A 5,586-nucleotide genomic window follows, 5' to 3' on the forward strand; every position below is an offset into this window, starting at 1 on the left:
GTATTTTTAATATCTACAGATCATTCAGCCCAGATGAAAGGAACAACTACTTGGATAGGAAGGGAGGAAAGTGCATGGTGAAGTATAAAGCCCCCTAAAGGTGCTTAGGATTTTATTTCTGTTTCAAATTCTTGTCACTCATAATATTTCTGTTACCTATCTCAAATATTTCTTTGGCTGCTATACAAATATTTGCAAACTAAAAGTAAACTCTCTGTGGATTTTTATGAATTTATTTTCAAACACTGGAAAGGAAACATGATTACTTGGTAACATGCTGTGATCTGCAAAGCTGCCTCGTGGCTGTTTCTTCAGTCTGCTGTTAACTTTCGCAGTAAATATTTTATCCCTTCCGTATAGCTACACAAGTCAAAACTGGATAAAGTAACCCAATATTGTAGCTAACATTTTGTATTTCTTTTATTCAGAGGTTAGTGTGTTACTTTGTTAATCTGTGGATGCATATTTATAGAGTACTAGAACTACACAGCTACTGGTCCAAGCTCTGGAAATGTGGTCAATAAATTCTCACCAGTAAATTGAACTGTATGATTTTTTGTTTTTAAATTCACACCTGAGGATATATTTTCACAGATTTTAGAAAAAGAAGGACGGAGAGAGAGAGAAAGAGAGAAAGAGATAGATCATCCCCCATACATACTCTGACCCATGGATTGAACCCACTACCTTTTGGTGCATGGGACTAAGCTCCTACCAACTGAGCCACACTGGCCAAAGTAAAATGGGTGATGTTAAAGAGCGGTAACAGTGTTTTGAATTAAATAAAATAGAGATGATAGGAAGAAGAGGTAATTGAGGGATTGAGGATTTCCTTAAATAGAATGATAGGAGTCTTAGAAATGGAGATATTTTTATTAGAACGGATGGGAAAGTTAGCCCATCTATACTTCCTTGTACAGATTACATTTAGTGGAGGAAAAAGAAGTACAAAGAACTAAGGTGAAGAGAATTTTGGGAAAGAGAAAACGGAAGGAGCCTGCAGCCTCTGAGAACTGGGAAAAAGAATGGAGTGTGACTTTAAGACTCTGGACAGGAAGTAGATACTCACTAAATCCCTTTGAAATGTAAATTCCTAGTCTTCTGCTGGCCAGAGAGGAAGCAGCAAAACCATTTGGGCAATACTTGTAGAAGTTTAGGGAAGAAAAAAGTATTTTAGACTAGGGTAGTGGCAGAAGTGATGGGGGAAAGGATTATATTTTGGAGATAAGATAAACAGTATTACAAACAGTAGCTGGATGAGGAAAGATTAGGAAAATGAAATTATTAATGTTGACTGGTAGGTTTGGGTTTTACCATTAATGATATTGATAATCCTGGAGAATTTTATTGTAGGCAGGTTGGAGGGAATTAATATTTTCATTTTAGAGATACTGTTTGAGATGTTTTATTAGAAATCTAAGAGGGGATTAAGCATGCTGTGTTAATTAGTATGTCTTTATTAATTTAGAACTCTAGCATAGTTAAGAAATAAGAATATGAAATGATTTAGCCTTATGTATGCAGTATTGTCAGCGACCTAAGTAGGCTCATTTGAAGAGACACTGCAAATAGAATGTTGATGAAAGATAGTTGACATAAGAATGTCTAAACCTGTAGAGAATTTTTATGAGTTTGAGAAACACTGACAACCATTTCCAGAAAGCAAAATCTGAATGGGTTGACATTTTGCTCCAGAGTATGGCAGTTTTGCACCTTATTTATACATTATAATCAGGGAGGAGACATAAGGTGTTTACATGAAATCCATTGGTGATAGGTAAGGTAAGGGGAAAGAAGCCAAAGAGGAGAAATCTCTGAGACTGAAGAGGAATACAAAAAGACAAATACTTCTTTTACATTGGTGGGTACAGGACAGTTAATATGTAAGCACATAGAGATGATATTGGGGGAACCAGTTGACAATGGGGGATTCGATGATCTCTTGCTCTGATGGGGTGGGTGTATCCTGGGGGGTCCGATAAAAGGGGATTACTCTGGCATTCCAAGGGTATGTTAAGTTATGTGCAAAAAGACAATAGACAGGCTCACTTCAGCTAAAGATTGACCTTTGTCAAGGAAGCTATAGGCCTAGGGTGTGACTATCCTATGGAATCACTTATTGATAGGAAGTTTTATGTTCAGACAATCCTATGTGGTTACTTTCAGCCTCTGAGTTTGTTAAGTCCCACCATGCAGACCTCCCCTGAACTTGTCAGGTTTAGCATTTGGCCCCTTTTTCATCCATAATAGAAAAAAGGAGAAGAACTGAAGACTGAGACCTAGCATGCCCTTTAGAAGATCCAGAAAAAGAACTCAAAAGTACTGCCCAGTGTGGGAGAGGAAAAAAGTGGAGAACCACATAACGAAATCTCAGATATAATACATTTCAAGAAATAGGGAATCATTAACTATGAAGGATAATACTTCACAAAAAATCATTGAAATACAGCAGGAGAATGCACAAAATGGAAGAAAGTGTCTATTTCTGCAAAAAACTATATCTTGGAAAAACTAAAACTGAAGAATGTATAAATATTAAGAATTGTGCAGCAAAATATATCTCATCCATATAGACTTTCCCAATGAATAGATTTTTGGTGCCAAGATGAAATTTTAATATAAGTAGTAAAGAGTTTTGCCCTAACCGACTCAGCGGATAGAGCGTCAGCCTGCGGACTCAAGGGTCCCAGGTTTGATTCCGGTCAAGGGATTACCTTGGTTGTGGGCACATCCCCAGTGGGGAGTGTGCAGGGGGCAGCTGATCGATGTTTCTCTCTCATCGATGTTTCTAACTCTCTATCCCTTTCCCTTCCTCTCTGTAAAAAATCAATAAAATATATTTTAAAAAATAGTAAAGAGTTTTAAATAGAAAGAGCTCATGAAATCTTTTTGCAGCCTTTATTGCAGATACTTTCAAAAAGATTGTTTAGTATATTTCATATTTTTAGATCTTACTTTGTCAATGTACATACAACATATTAAATGGTGATATGTTAATTATATGAAAAAGTAACATTTCTAAACTGTGGGAAATCTGAATTAATTATGCTTTCTCTGTTTGTTTGATTTTTCTTATCTCTCTCCCCCTGTCTCTCTTGGCCGACTCATTCCCTAAAGAGAGGAAATGAACCAATGAAGTTGTAATCCTGATTGAATTAATAGCACATATAATTTCATTTAATATTTGTCTTTGAGATACATTATCTCTTTAAATTCATTTTTACATTTAAAATATCTCTGAAAGTTTTAAGAATAAGTTGTATCATAATGTGCTATTTGCTCTCAAAGACTATGTGTGTGCATGTGTGTACATGTGTGAGCATGTGCACACTTGTGAAAGAGAGAGAGAGTACATTGTAGTTTTTTCTATAAATTAGTTTGTCTGGGATTATATCCTAACCATCATATGTAGTTATATAAATGTTACTTAACCATTATGTATCTCACTTTCATTATGTGTAAAAATGAGGAACATAATATTAAATGTATTAATACAGCTGAGTTCTTAGGAAGGTTCTCTGGCATGTTGGAAAAATCATTAAATATTAGCTTTTATTATTATGTTTTACTGTTGCATTCTTAGTTGACAGGGTGAGCATTTATTAGATAATCAATATGTATTTGTATATATTGACTGTAACATTTGATGCATATTCTTGAGGAAATCAAATATACAAAATAGAAATTAATGAAAATAGTTTAGAATTTTATTAAATTCAGATATTTTATGAATTGTATACCCCATGTAAAATCTACTCACACACCTCTTTATAGCAATTTATTCAACTCATATTAAAGATATTAGTCTCAAAGATTTATAAATGTTCTGGATAGTTGAACTTTTGGAAATGAAATTACACAAAATAATCCTGTGAGATATTCCTGCTATTGCCACCTTTCTTTGCATTTTGAGACAAATACTTTTGATCAGATCTCATTGGTGTGACCTGGACTGAGGGTCCAAGGGTTATTAGCTGGTCTCAGGTCAGTCCTGCTTCACAGGCGCCCAGAGATACATGGTTCTCAAAGCTCTGGTTTTCCATTTTTCTGAGTATTCTCTTGCTTCCTTTAGGACTCCTCTTCCTTCTGCATCTGCTCACTTCTCCATAAAATGCCCTTGTATATTTATAGTGTATATACTGTAAAGACAACTCTGCCAAGGAGAGTTAAAATGTTTCTAATGATTAATAGAAGAGGCTATTTTGCCAAGACCAAATGGACCAATAAGGAAAACAAATGAGGCTACTTTTATCATTTGTAGAAGCTTCTCAGAATTAATTTGACACCTGATTAAGGACTCAGAAAAGCCAATATTTTTACCAAAGACTAGGGGTAAAAGTCATGTAATATTAATGCTAAATGATCAGTTGGAAATACAAAGCAAGGTGGATTGGATTAACTCTAGATGGTGCAGTTCTTTAAGAAATAAACATTTTCATTGTTGGAATAATCAACATGATCAAATTAATTGCACTGAGTTTTTCAGTCCAGTGATTTCATTAAGCTGACACTGACAGTCCATTCTCCCAAGTGGCTGTGGTCATTACTTTAAATGTTGACAGTCTTCCTTAATCCTGTCTGATAGACATAACAGGGGTGTCATGTTTCTTTAATGGCTATCATTCCATTTAATGTCGCATCTCTTCCTTTCTTATATTTTTAAATAATGAATTCACTCAAACATCCATTGTTGCTTAAAATTTTGTGTAAGTGATTGGAATATATGATTGCTAGGAATGGGCTGCGGTCATTCATTCAATACCTATGATAAAACCTAAGGTGATTAAGTCAGGTGGCTGTGGACTCCTCTAGTTAGATTAGAGCCTTTTATTCAGACTGATGCGAGTTCTTAGTAAAACCTCCATGGAAGAATGAATAACGATTTTACAAACATTATTTTGCAATATGATCTCATTACTTATCTAACATTGGACAAAGTTATGCATCACTAGTAAAAGAAAGAACAATGAACTAAAAACTTGTCCCGAGTGTCTAAGCTCTTAAAAGAGGGCTGCTTCACTAACAGATGCAAATAGAAGAAACAACAGTTCATGGATATAGAGAGCAATGGAGTAGAAGTGAATACTTAAGCAAGTAAAACCAAAGGCAGTAACAAAAACACGTTAAAAATTTTAATAGAAAATGAGAAAAACAAAGCAGACTCTTTTCAAGTAAGCTTAGGTTGGCTATTACTGTAGGACAAAACTAGTTTTACTTCTTATTCTGCCTTTGAAACAAATATCATTTGAGGTGTTCAATCATTTGTTATTCAGTTGCTTAAACAGGAATTGAACTAGAATGATCTTTAAAGCCCCATGAAGCTCAAGATTATATGAGCACTAGTGGCCCAGTGCACAAAAGTCGTGCGGGGGGGTGATGGAGGGGTGTCCCTCAGCCCGGTCTGCACTCTCTCCAATCTGGGACCCCTCGGTGGATGTCCAAGTGGGATCGGGCCTACACTGGCAGTTGGACATTCCTCTCACAATCTGGGACTGCTGGCTCCCAAACGTCTGCTAGCCTGCCCGCCTGATTGACACCAACTGCCCTGCCCTACTGGCCTGATCACCCCCAAGACTTTTATTAGTA

This window comes from Myotis davidii, unplaced genomic scaffold (assembly GCF_000327345.1).
Source record: "Myotis davidii unplaced genomic scaffold, ASM32734v1 scaffold293, whole genome shotgun sequence".
In the NCBI taxonomy this organism is placed as follows: Eukaryota; Metazoa; Chordata; class Mammalia; order Chiroptera; family Vespertilionidae; genus Myotis; species Myotis davidii.